This window comes from Antennarius striatus, chromosome 22 (genome assembly GCF_040054535.1).
Source record: "Antennarius striatus isolate MH-2024 chromosome 22, ASM4005453v1, whole genome shotgun sequence".
Classification (NCBI taxonomy): Eukaryota; Metazoa; Chordata; class Actinopteri; order Lophiiformes; family Antennariidae; genus Antennarius; species Antennarius striatus.
Genome location: NC_090797.1, coordinates 2,300,710 through 2,315,453, shown reverse-complemented (window position 1 = coordinate 2,315,453; position 14,744 = coordinate 2,300,710).

The following is a 14,744-nucleotide window of genomic DNA, read 5'->3' as shown; positions in this document are numbered from 1 at the left end:
GCCACACACACACACACACACACACACACACACTCTTGACACCCTCATTGAGATTCAAACTGAATCTACCATGACCAATAGGTTGCCCATTAGCTCGTCTGTATTCCGAGAGCGCTTCCTGGCGTTCCACAGGGTGCTCCAGGAACGTGGCGGCGACCCTTTGAATCATGTCCGCTGGTCATTTAGTCGTAACAACTCTTTTTTTTTTTCTTTCCACTTTACCATATCATGTCCCATGAGGGGTCAGAAAACAACAGCATTTTTCATAAAGGCAGACACTTCCACTTCCACTTCCTCCCTCGATGACTGCGTCAACCTCCTGTTATCTCGTCAGCAATGGCGTTCCGCGGCATTAACTAGCTCGCGAGGCGCTCTTCTTCTTCTTCCGCGCTATTTATGCACTTGGAAGTGTTTGTGAATTCAAGTGAGGGATCGCATACGGAGCGCAACAAGGGCCGCTGTGTACTACACAACATCAGAGGGAGCGCCGACATTAAAGTGCGAGAGCGCCTGCTATAGACCCTTCTTTCAAAAGCCATGAAATAATAATGGCTTGTGGTTAGAGAGGTATCCGTGAGTCACACTGGCTGCTTTTCATAAAGTGGAGTTATTTACAGTACAATGAATAAAAGAAAGGGTAGCTGGTGGAGCAGGCCGTTTCCACATGAGTGGTGGTGGTGGTGGTGGTGGTGGTGGTGGGGGGGGGGGGTAGAAGTCCCTCTAATATACAGTGGCGGCGCAGAACTCCACTTCCAGTACGACACGACCGGATGAGAAGCTGGGAAACTGAATGCGACCGAAATTGCGATAATTTCTTCTGAGTGTTTTAAAAGCTTTAATGGAAGGGGAAAAAGCTATAATCCTTCGTGTTCTCCTATTTTGCAGTCTTTATGCTAAAGCTAAGCTAACTGATTGCTAGTTGAAGTTACATCCTGAAGACTGTAAAGGGCGAAATAGCCGGTTTGATTTTGCACGAGTGTTTAAAAAAAGGCCCTTAAACCTTAGAGTTTTCTCCACATGCGGTCTTTGTGCTAAGCTAAACTAGCTGGTTTCAAGTTGAAGTTACATCCTGAACACTTAGCATAGCTTTGCATTTAAAAAAACTGGAAAAGGGGAGAACAGCTGGATTTTTTCAGTGTCACGGTTTAAAAATAACTATTCTTTATGCTAAGCTAAGCTAACTGGTCGCTAGTTAAAGATACACCCTGAAGGCTTCGCTTAGCCTTGCATAAAAAGAGGGAATAAAGAAAGTGGAAACTAGCTGGCTTGACTTGGTAACAAGTTTTTTAAAACTCTCAGTTTCCCTCCTTTTCATGCTAAGCTAAGCTAACTGGTTGCTCCGGAAACAGTTTACGGGAATCCCGAAGTATTTCTTGAGCCTCTTTGGACTGAAATAGGTCTCAAACTATTGTATCTGAAGGAGGTCAAATTAGATTGGCATTGTCTGAATTACACTCGGCGTCCGGGCGTCATTTCCATCTCCAGCGCTGACCAATTGCGTCAATTTAAAAGCGGCCCCCGTCTTGGGATTGGGTGGCACACATCTCCCAGTCTTCCAGTTTATTGATTAAGAACGCTGTCCCTCTCTGTCTCTTCCTTTTCCTCCCTCCACCCCACCTGAACTGATGATGCATGTCGGCTCCCGAGAAGACCCTCGCCTCCAGGCTGCAAAATTGCCTGCTAAATAGTCCGAGGCGATGGCAACGCTAATTGAGATCATCATTATTATAATTACAAGCCCTGAAAAGCGCGTCTTAAATAATTTGCATTGCTCTCAAGTTGATATTGGACGAGGTGCAAAAATAATTGCATAGCTCCGAGGCATGATGCTCTGGTTCGGTGGTGGGCGAGGGGACGCGCTCCCCACTCCACCCAGCTCCTGTAACCACCCAGCCGGTGCCAATTTGGGCGCCACAAGGCGTTGGCGCTCCGCATCAGATGCCATCAGAGGAGTTTTTCGTTTTCATCTCATCAGCAGCGACGTGGGCTTCGGTCCAGACCCCTGGGAGTCAGGGAATCTGATCTCAGATGGGAATAAAACTTCCCATGAGGTCAGACTCCTTCACCTCCGCTCCTAGTGTTGTTTTTTCCGCCGATCATTCGGGTTCTAACGTTCCCCAACTCACCTGCTCTGCGTCTGATTTTCCACTTTGTCGTAGGACTTGCTGAGATAGACAAAAAACACGGAAAAACCGGTGACGTCAGTGCTGAAGACTTCACTCGTCATTACATCAGGAGGTCTTGATGTAAAGGTACGTTTCATTTTGTGCGGATGCGATGCGCTGGTGCCAGCCTGGGTAATATATGCGAGAGAAATGCCTCCTTCTCAGAGTGAAACAAGGGATTAGCTCAACAAAATGGTGAGAAACTGCTGATATTCATGAATTCTCGCCCGTGGCGTTATCTACCACTACTACACACATTCTAGGCCTGCCCCCACTTCACTTCCTGTCTCACACGCAGACACTCACACTAATGAATGCGGTAGGTTTACATGATGCAGCTCATTATTTGTTTGTCGGATATACCAACAAGAACATCGACCCTAGCACATCAAACGGCGAAATTGAGATTAGCTAAATCCTCTTAGAAGCAACACACCCCTCTTCTTTTTCCTCACACCGTACGTACGTCTCTTTCGCTTCACGTATGTCGATGATAAACCGGTTTCAGGTGGACGTCATGCAGGTGGAACAAAAAATAAAAAAAACTACAGTATCATCTTTAATTTTCACCTCTGCCTTAATCGCCAATTCATAATGGAATTTATATTTGAGTGATTTCAATTACCCAGCACCATTGGCGTCGCTGACTTCCGCAATTAATTTAAGACAATGCAATTGTACATCTTTGTCTCAACTTTTAAATATTTTTTAAAGTGTGGCGCCATTTTTTTATGTTTTTTTGTTTGTGAAACTTCTGAAGGAGAAGTTTGATCTTGGCCTCGTGGAAAAAAAAAAGTAAGATGTCTTTTAAAAAAAAAAAAAAAAAAAAAGACGAGGAAAACCTTGGGAGTTGATCATGCGGGAGTTTGGGTGGAGGGGGGGGGGGTAGAAGAAAAAAGAAATATCTAGCATTAGTGAGGAATGGTGGGTTAAATCACTTACTGAAGATTTTTAATGACATTTCAGTGTTCCTCGTATAATTACTCTTCATCCGAGATGGGCCGTAATGCTGTTGGACAGTCGCGGTTCAGGCTCGCTAGCTCGCTTCATTAGCGTGTCATTCCTATTTCACATCAGAGGCTTTAATTGTAATGCTGAATATGCACAGCTCTCCACAGAAGCCTAATCAAAGTGGATCCACTTGTATTATTAATATCAGAAATCAGCCCGCTTGCTATTTTTTTTATAAATAAAAGAATACAGACGCATAAATCAGCTGTCATTTATTAGCATGGCCCTGGCATATCCGCCAGACATGCAAGAGGAAGCGACCCCACCCCACATCCTCCGGTTCCATCCCCGGCATCACTCATCAAGATTTAAAAAGAATAAAAGACAGAGAGAGGAGAGAAGAAGAAGAAAAAAACTGCATTAAATATACATACTAATTCAAACATGAAGTAATCTGATTACAATGCAGGTGACACTGGGTGCAAAAAAAAAAAAAAATAGAAAAGAATAAAAGAAATCAAAAATTGGACAGTTGGTAATAATGAGGGGCTGGAGAGGTTCACTTGGGGGGGAAAGGAGAACAGACGAGGAAGGATGGAGGGAAAAGAAAAGAGGAAAAGGTGAGGATGAAGGATTTACATTCAAAAAGCAAAGAGAGAGAAAGGGGCAACGGCGCAGAGGGAATGTCTTTGGGAGGAAGAAGAAGAAGAGGAAGTGTGTTGATGTCCAGGAAGTGCTGACTAGCCCAAAAAAAGAAAAAGAAAAAGAAACCCCCAGCTGTGATTTGAATCCCGTGGCGGCGAAAGTCAAAGTGGCGCGAACCGCTAATCCACATCAGTGGAGGGCTTTGGTGCTGATGGAGGAGGCACAGGCGCAGGATACCTGCTCCGTCTCTGGAAAGAGATACGGACGCTTTGGGAACTTAACCTTCACTTGGTGGGTTTTCCTTCTGATGAGTCGTGAATTTATTTATTTTTTAATTCGGGAATAAAGAGAGTCACGTGGAATAATTGGGCGTGTTTGTTTTCAGCAGACGAGAGTTAATTTAAAGAAGTTCTTTTACTTAGAAGAAGAAGAACTTGTCGTTTTTTATGCAGTTTGTACTTTGGTCTGGGTCAAACTGAAGGTTCAGGTCCATTTCAGATTAAAAAAAAAAGATAAAACCTCCCTCAAACAAACCTCCCAAATGCTTTTGGACTCGTCTCTGATCTTCCTTTTTGCGCGTAATCAATCAGATCATGTTACCTGTTCTAGTCTCAAACGGTTCCTCGATTGAAATCGCCTCTGAAGTTTTAGGGAGGCAAATCTGTCTCCTCCAGAACCGCCAACACGCGGCGGATGTCTGAAATGTGACAAGAGGACCTGATTAAACACTGATTAAAAAAACGCCCAAAAAGATCTGAGGCGGTTGGTTTCATCTGTAACGATAAGCTCCAAATGAAAAGTCGCTGGCAAAAAAAAAAAAATATTATGTATGTATGAGCTTCAAATCTTTCTCCAAGTTCTTGTATGTTGGATGAAACACGTGATCGACGGATTTAAAAAAACAACTTTTTGTGACTTACGAACTCTGAGAACGCAATATCAGGAAATAAATATCCAGCTTAAAATTATTCATTACCATGACGATATGATGCAGCAAAACATCACACCTCATGTTGGGATACGAGAGATGTTCTGACGGCTTCAGGTGGACAAAATGGACATGAATAATTAAATATACGTTAATTAGTTGTTAATTAAACGTTAATTAGACATTAATTAGACGTTAATTAGAAGTTAATTAGACATTACAGTGGAGTCGAGCCTCATCATCTCCTCTTACATCCACCCATGGAACTGAATGCAACCCGGATGTTCTCACCTTACTTAAACAGTCGATACGTCGCCCCCTATCGATTTTGGTGGTATTACACCATTCCCGCCATCTCTTCCGTATCCTTAAAATCTTGGAGAACGGGCCCGATCATTTACAGAATGAATGCAGACGATGGAAAGACTTCATCCGTATCTCTACCTGGAGGAGAAGTTAGCCTTACGAGGGAAAGAAAAGCTTTTCTAGATGGCTGGAGAGAAACAGAAAGGGAAGGGAGGCCCCCGCCAGGATTGCTTTTCAGCATACTGTACATGCAATAATCTGGGGAAATGATAGCGGCGGCGGGGCGGGGGGGGGTGGGCAATGATCAAGTACAGGTCAGCTCATTTACCCGGGTCCGGCATGTCTGCCTCGCATCCCGAACATACGTATATAACCCCGACTTGATGATATTCTCTCCCAGTCTGTCTCGTTTCCATTCCAAACCTCTTTGATCTGTGATTTGCATTTTATCGCCCACGGGGTGAAAATTATTTGGATGAGATTTTTTTTTTTTGCTGCCCCCCCCCCCCCCCCCGCTGCCTTCTTTTCTGCATCTTCCCCACTCGCCCATTCATCGTACCTGGGGCACGTAAACTCATCTCCCCCTCTTTCCCTTCCCATCATCCTCCTCTCATCCTCACCAATGCCGCCGCCGCCGCCGCCGCTAAGGATCTGCTTTTAATATGCCTCCGAATGAAACAAACATTTGTCCGGTTCCTCACCCGAATGGGCGATCCTCACGGGGAAGGGTTGACAGATGCATCATGGGAAGGTGACGATGATGCTACACCAAATACAAAAACAAGAACTTTTATTTAAAGTCAGGCGTTTACTTCTCATCCACTTTATTCACTTTACTTTTACTCTGGTGAGGCAGACGAACTCTAACGCAGACGAACTCTGACCTCAGCATCCCGCCTTTTTAGCTAAAAAACCTGCCTCCGCCTCCGAAGCAGCAGCCCCTTTGCCCCCTAGTCTCCACGAGTCTTCCTCACGCTTCCGGCTCATTCTCCGATGATTCAAACAATTTATTTTTGTTATCATATCAAAGGGGGGGGGCGTGCAACTATCAAACGCGTGAGGTACACTCTCACCCCCCACCTTCCTTATTCTATTTTATCTCTTGGTTTTTGACTAATGTCAGTAACAGCTAGCAGTAATAAAATGCTTGTTAGACTTTGCGCCTGTGCCTCAGAGCGCCGGCTTTGGATCCTTGTCGGGCCGTTTTCCCCCGTGTTTCCTGATTACCTCGCCACCAACTGCATGTTTATTGATTGGGAGTTAATAAAGCAGCACACACACACACACACACACACACACACACACACACACACACACACACACACAACTTTTTTTTTAGCTAAAGGTGAGGCTTCCTTTGATGTGGAGGAGATACTTTGTCAGGTAAAACGCATTTTGTTGTAGCGTCAGCGTCGCTCCTAGCGCCCTTTTTTTCCCGTCTTGCGCGTGCGACGGCGTGTTGTGATTTTTCACTTTGAGTGTTTTTATGTCATTGTCGGAGATAAATTGAAGGTGTAAGGAAAAACAAACGGTGCCAATTGCTTACTTTTTTCCTGGGTGACTGTATTTTCCTGCCTGTAATGCTGACATGTGATTCCGCCAGGCTGTCTTTACGTGCCTTCATGTTGGGATTGTCACCGCCAGCCTGTCATCTCTTGACTTAATTACCCGCCGGCTTCCGTATCTCCGCCCAACCCTCCTCCTGTACCGTTACATCCTGTCTCCACCATACTCCATCCTTTCCTTGTTTCCTTTTGTCCCCGTCCTTCATTCCCCGCCTGCCCCTTCCCTAGACGCCAAACCGCCTCGTGCGATCTCCCGTCCAAACGCCGCCTGAGCCGCCAGTCGTGTCAAATCAAACATAACATCTTTAAAAATTCCGTCAACATTCCCCCATACAAACAGCGAGGGGCCTCCTTGTTTGGCTATTCATGTATTCAGGTGTACATCGTATCGCGGTTGCAGGTTGCATTCGACGGCGATCCCATCAAAATTTCATGTATTCATCCGCCGTCGCTCGTAAACTCCGTTTGTTTGCAGACGACTGCGATGTTTACCTGAGTCTGGGGTACGGACACGTGCAGATCGGTTTCTTATCAGGCAAAAGGCGGCCTTGCAACTGCTGGTCATGTCCGCCCCGATAGGTCCCCGATGCAGGAGTCGGAGGGGTCGGTCCATCTCCTGGTCGCTCTATCTTGATGGGTTCTTGCATTTCTTTCGTTGGCTTCACTTTCTCGGGGTCAAACCAAAACGGCGCCGCCTCAGCCATGTTTGTTGATCACTTTCACCGCCTATCCATTACAAGAAGACACCCAACAGCTTGATCTGTGATAATATGTAAATAGACGGGGGTATAGACGCCGCTTTAGCCTCCAATCTGGCTTCCGCCGCGGTTTTTCCCTGGAACGCTCCCAAAATCTCATCGTGTCAAAACGGGTTACGAGCATCACAACATTTCTGTTTACAACATCGCAGTCGTGTCAATTAAATCAGATAAATTATTCAAACATTTACCCCCCCCCCCCCCCCCCACTGTGCCTGGGGAATTTTTAATCAAGCCTCCTATTTGCTTTAAATTAGCAGCGCCGAGTGTGCATGAGTGTAAAATCCCTGGTATCATTAAAGATTTATCAATCAGGAATCTGTTTGGGTTGATTTGACTGTTAATTGGCGAGGAGGCGCCTCAGCTTCGTTTGCAACAAGTGTCCTCCGGGTCGGCGCGACGAAACGTTTCCGTCATTTCGGAATAAAACCTTTCATTGGCGCTCGAAATGGCGTCGCATGGAAACGTCGCTCGACTTCCTGTTGGACTCGTCAGTTTGTAACGTCGGAAAGTCGTCTGTTTGATCTACTAGCGTGTGTTTTACTTTGAAAAAAACTCCAGCTGGCCCCGCCCCCTTCACGCGGGGTGGCGACCACATGTCTGCTTAGAGGTCAGACGGAGGTCAAGCAGCAGATCTGTGACACGCAAACCTCACGCGAGTGTATTTTGCCCTCCTTTCCTCCCCTATCCATCCCTCCTTTTCTTCTCTTATTACTTTTAATATATTTCCAGGCGGCTGCCGCGGTCCGGCGGCGGCGGCGGTTCCATGCCCTGCTCTCGTCTTCGCGTTTTGAGTTTTTCCTCGCAGGTTTTTTTTTTTTGTGTTTTTTTTTTTCGGCCTCTTTGAACCAGTTTTTGAAGCCCTATCAGAGTTGACATGTTTTGTGCATATTCTCAGGCGGTTTCCGTCTCCGCCGTAAACGACTGTGACTCCGTCAATAAGCCGAACGGCGGCGCGGCGCTGAAGGGTCCGCGCAGTTCTGACTGCTGTGACGGATGGTAATATTAACCGCCAGCGATGCAGGTTGTTTTAGGGCTTCGGTGACTCACTTCACCTACACACACACACACACACACACACACACACACACACACACACACACACACATCTTCCTCCTCCTCCTGCCAGGTGTTCGTCCGCAGCTCCTCTTCACCTCCAGGCCGCCCGACCGACGCTGATGTTATTGCATCAGAGGAAAAAGTAGCCTAAGAAAGAGAGTGTGTGTGTGTGTGTGTGTGTGTGTGTGTGTGTGTGTGTGTGCGTGTGCATGCATGACCCCCCCACCCCCCCAGAGACATGAAGCAGTTCTGTAGCGCCGCCGCTGCGTGCTTTTAGCGGAGGTGTTGTGAGGGCAATCTCAATTAATGTATTCATGATATTTATATATTTAAATATATTTATAAGGGGTTAAACCCACAGGGGGGGGGTGACTTTTCATTTTCCTAATGACATGCAAATGGGGTGTAATGTTTTGTTCTACCTTTCCGGCGGTTTGAGGAATGTCCGCGATGCGTTCGAACCCTCGCCGACGTTCGAGTTTGTTAGGATTTAAATAAAGTTTTCATGTATTGGATAATCTCAAAACGTACGTAAGGTGAGCTTTAAAGAACTACAAATCTGATTTGATCAATAAATAAATCTAAACACGATTCCATATCATGATATCATTATATTTATTGCCCATAGGTAGGTAAATGCTGCAACCGCTGCAGCGCGTCACTCAACTTGTCTAATTTCCCGCGCAGCGAAGGAGCTGATTGGTCGAGTATTTCCTATTTGTTCCGTCATGAAGCAAACAACAAACATTAATTTAATCGTGGGAGATTGCGGCGCATCGATTCCCCGGAGTTTTGATTAAAGTGTTAGATTAAATTAATTTCCCCTCCCGATGTGACTAACCTGCGGCGCCGTGATGAGACGATAGCGTATCAAATTATTGAATCAGAGGGAAAAAAGCCTCCCGCTGTTAAAGATCTAATTATTGCAAACATGATAAACAGCTTGATTGTTTTTAACGTTTGCCGCCGCCGCGGCAATTCTGCAACATGACACCGGTGCTGTGCTCCAGTCTGAAAACGTGTGTCATTCTGCGTTCTGCATGATTTTTTAAAAAATTTTGCAGCATATCTGCACATTTTAATGTGCATTTTATAAAGATGTTTATTTAAAAATACGGAAAAATAGAAGGTATTTTCAGGACAATTGTTTAAATCTTGCAAAATTTGGTGCAAAATCAACTTATTTTTTTGTGTTTTTTGCAAAAAAAACTAATGGGAACTAAAGTTTTTGAATTTAAAAGAATTGAACTGAATTAAATTGAATTGAATTTAACTGAATTGAATTGAATTGAATTAAGACAAACTTTCACTTTTTGTGCATAAAAACTCCTGTTTCAAGGATTTGATGATGACATCAGGCCCTAAGAAAGGTCACGACCTTTCAGTCAAACCCTTTGCCGTTGCAGTGACAACATCGGACGAGTCATATCTTCCTTTAAATGAACGTTCAGACCTATTTGAGACAAACGTTCCACCGACTCGCGTCTTATTAATTCCGTTCTTCTCCTTTTACGTTCCTGATTTCCACAAACGAGCGACGGAATCTTTGCCGACTCAGCGAAATACAGCATTAATCTGGCCACGAAAATTGATTCTTGATATTAATTCATGTGTTCACTCTTGAAGTGTTCCCGTGATTTAAGCCGTGCCTCTTTTGTACGCCTAACTTAAATTAATTAATGTCATCTCCGTCGCTGCGGTCCGACTGATTGGTCGGCTCATCGCTTACCGTCCTCCCCCTCTCTCCAAATCTCTCTGACATTTGGAGAATTCTTGATTAACATAATTAGACAACATTGATGGGAGATTTACCCCCCACCCCCCTTCTTTACTCCCATCCTGACTTGTTTCCATGCATGTCTCCAGATCTTCGTGTTAATGCTACGCATCTGCGGATTAGATGTCAGACATAAAAATTACCGAACATCACTTTGCGTGTGCGGATTTCTGATTTTTGCGCAAAAAAACAGACGTAAAAAAAAACAAAAACAGACAAGCCGACTCTGGCAGGCTGTTGTTTCTCTATCAGAAAAGGCTTCAACTGTTTATTGATTTTCACAAACCGCTCTCATCGCTATCCCAGGATGCTCAGCGGCGATCTTTAGACACGCAGCACCTCAGGCTGTGATCCCCCCCCCTCCATTCAAACCCATTCATACCCATTTACACCTCCAAACAGGAAGTACCAGGCAGCCAATGGTCTTTGAAGACTATTGGAGGAGTGAACTTGCTTTTCTAGAGAATGAGGAAGAGGAGGAGGAGACTGAAGATCAACAAACCAAACTCAGTTACTTCACTTTTTCCGATGCTTTAAAGTTAAAGTAGTTGGAGTCGGATGTTTAGCCGGTTCACGCTAACAGGAAATAGCAATCGTTTTATCACATGACTCACAAAGGGGAAAAAAAAAAAAAAAGCACCTCTATGTCCACCGTCGTGAAGCGATGTCTCGGCCGCCGCTCACCTTTAGCTCGGGTTTGTCTTTAATTATTGTCGGGGAAGGGGAAAACGCGGCAGCGGCTCATCAACTGGATAAATATTTGACCGCTGCTCCATAAATTGGCATCGTGGGTTTATTCAAACGACGCCTTCCTGTCCGAGCCAGACAGCATGCGTCGAGCGCCGAGCGTCGAATTGGCTCGCCGTAGGTGACCGCCGCTCGTCTCGGCGTGAGGTAAATTAAAACTGCCCGTTTCTGCCGGGGAAAAAGGAGTGATTCCGTACACTTCCTGAATTGGTCTAATCTAATTATAACCTGCGTGGACGCTAATCTAGAAAGCGTATTCAAGGCGTCCAATTAATCAAGAAATAGGTTTGTTGGTGAATTGTGCAGGAGCGTGCACAGAATGCGTGAATATGCAAGCATGGCAGCGCTTTGTTTGTGTGCATATTTGTGTGTCTTCCGTGCAAATGTGGGTGGCTATGATGAAATGTGATCTTGCAACCCAGGGGGGGGTGTCGCTAACAGGACTCGGGGGTACGTGCCGGCGCCACGTGAGGAAGCTCAAAGCAGGACGGGCGGCCTCACGAGGCGCCAACGCCTTAACAAATAAGCATCCCACTGTGATTTTTTTTTTTTTTAGCCCGTGTTGGTTTAGCTTGGCTTATGGTTTATGCTAATCGCTAATCTGCGACGGATCATAGAAATCCAAACAGTCGGATGGCTTTTTTTTTTTTTTTTATCATCCTCCACGCTGGACAACAAAGACGGCAAAGGACACAGAAGACGCCCAACTTCTGAGGAGAAAAACTTTTTGGATGTTTGCTCGTGAACTAATGATTGGTTCAAACGTTGAGCTCCTGATTGGTCGATGTCACAAACTGACACAACTACTTTCTACATCCAAGTTTCAAACAGATTCTAAATCCTCCACATATCTTCAACATATGTAGACAAGGAGCCTGAATAATGAGTCAAATGCAATGTCTGTCTCTGTCCCTTGGGGTGGTTGTCGATAAAGTTTAACTCATTGCAGATGGACGTCAGCTTGACTCTTCCCCAACTTCGTGTGACCCGAGTTATTGTGACAACCACCGACTGTCCGAATGTGGCAGTTTGTTTTCACCAACAGTCTCAACCAATCATCAATCATCTGTATTTCCCTTTCTTTATCTGAAGGATTGATATTTATGAATCCTGGTGTTTTTTCTTTGAAGACTTGCGGCTGCTTTTGAGCGTCTTCTTTCAAAACTTCCAGGTGTGCAGCTGTACAAATAAAGGATTGCCATCATTCCGCTCCCGGAGTCATCGTTCCTCTGAGAATCAGATTGTTAGCACTGAAATGCTAATCGATTGCAACGACAGGTTTGGTTCTGATGGTCGGGCGGTATATCTTTAATGAGTTCATCAGTTTAGAGCCCATTTCTTATCCATTCCTGGCCAGGCAGGCTGATTGAACCTGAAAACACACAAAGTCTGGACCAATGAAAGGTTGAATGTTTTGATCAGACGGCCTCAAACAATCCTTTTCTTGGAGAAAAAGAAAGACTCATCGTGACGCTATTAATCTTTTGAGGGCATCGGGGTCCAGATGGAGTCAAAGTCAACTTCAAACAGTCTTGCTTGTGAAGTCTTGCTCCGTCTGCGATGGACTTGTGGGTAAAATCTTTGAAGACTCCGTCGGCCACAGGTTCCGGTTCTCTCGGTTTAAAGCGACACCTTGACTCTTTCGTCTGTGCATTGAAGTCGACGTGATTGGCCGACGCTGGCCGACTTTCGCAGCCCGCGGACGAATCGACTCGTTAGAGATAATTATGGGTGTTGTCTCGTTTCCAATTCTTGGTTCTAGAGACGTTTTTTGAAGGTGCTAAAGGCTCTGAATGTTAGCACCAGTAAACTAGTCTGGAGATGTGGAGGAAGGTAACCGCCCAAGATCTGGATCACGAAGACTGTCTTCAGTCCTACGAAACTAAGAATCCAGGAAGCACCTTATAGATGATTCGTGCTTTAGGACCGCTTACAGGAAGTGACAGCAGGAAGTGACAACCAAACAATAAAATAGACTACTATGCGAAATCACCCTTAGATTTTGTTACCTGTGGACAAAGTCACAGCTTTTCCCTTCACGTCTGGCCTTTATTGCTAAGTTAGGCTAACAGGAAGCCAGTTCCAGCTACATACGTACTTGTCTGACTCTGCAAGGAAACAGAAATCTCCAACTTTTCGCCTCAAACCATTTTTGAGTTCGTCAAATTTACTGGAGAAAAGTCAACCAAGACTTCCAGCTCTTGGATTCCAGCTTGGGAGCGAGTGGCGGGTTCTATTTCGTTGGGAAATACGTGTTTGTTTGGGGGTTGGGGGGTGGGGGAGGCGATTCCTAAGACGGATTACGCCTGACAGCGGTGCATTCGCCGCGCCGCCTGAGCCGGCTGTATCCCATCGCGGCGTGCGCTCCGGCAATCAGGCGGGCTGCCAAACAAACAGATGAAGTCAACAGAGAGACGCTTCCTGGAATCTTGCGAGACGCGACTGCAACAGACGCAACGCCGACACCGACGCTTGACACGCCGTGACAGCCTACTGTGTCTACACAGCCGGCGCCACTTTGACTTATTTTGAAGGAGGGGTGGTGGCAGTGGCGGAGGAAGACAAGGAAAGGGGGGGGGGTGACACTAAGCACATGATCACACACAAGATAATGTTTGTCAGCAGCGACGGCCATGTTGCCATGTAAGCGAGACAAACGGGGGTTGATTTCACGGTGCGTGTGTCGTCCCTCAAAAGATTACCATATGTTAAGAGTGTGTGTGCAAGGTAGAGGAGGGGGGGGGGGGTCACAGTCAGCTTTTTTGAGGTGCTGGCTTTGATTTGCTCTGTGCATGATTCAATCTCCTAGGTGAACTGTGCGCTATTACGCACCGCAAGGTCAAAATCCCATTACTTAAACGCAATTTTATCCCTGATTTTTTTTCTCGCAGGCCTCATCTCTCAAATCTATCTCCCCCGTTGCCACCCATATAGGCCGGCTGTAAGCGCTGCATGCTGGTTAACAGAGTTCTTGGCTTGGAGCAGCTCTAGGGGATGGAGTGAGGGAGTGTCTGTATCCAGGTAATTACAGTCTGAGGGGGCACAGAGGTCCTCTGTGATTACACATCAGCGCTGTAATGGATTCAACACTTATATACGGAGAGAGAGAGAGAGAGACGCCTTCCTTACCTTCCCCAGCCGTGAAGGCAGGAGGACAGGCGGGTGAGAACAGGCGATGGCGGGGTTGGGGTAGGTAGGTATATCTGCAAGATGGATTACGTGGGGTTTGCCGAGTTCAACATTGACACAGATTCATCGTAAATCATTATGCCGGGGACCCGGAGTGATTTCTGCATTAGGAGCAGAAAATGGAGTTCAGCCAGTCAATGAGGGAGGGCATATTTCACATCAATCACCCCCACACTCGTGTTACCCAGGCTTAAATCTCACTTACGCCGTTAGCAACAGGGTTCAATGGCTGCGATGGCAATCAGCAAGACACCGGACTAAACAACGCTCCGCAAGGGGGGACGCGGCGCCGGGCCGCTATTTATTCAAAGTGAATTATGGGTGAATTCTATAAGAAGAGATACAGATGATAATTCTCTTAGTCGGTCCAACTTTTAACTCACGTTGGCTAAATTTTAAAGAAGTTTTTGAAGGTGTTTCACTTCTATCAGATCATGTTGTTCCACCTTTTAATGTAGGATGTGAAGCAAAAAGGGGAATGGGGTGGGGTGTATTCTCTGGAGCATAACTCAAAAACTATTTCACATTTCCTCACCAGACTTCCTACACACGGGAATCAAACATTGAGGCAGTCGATTTTGCAATTTGGGAACTTTTGGTGTAATTTTTCAGTTTCTGTGTTGACTTTAATCTCGGTTCATTCTGGGTGTGGAT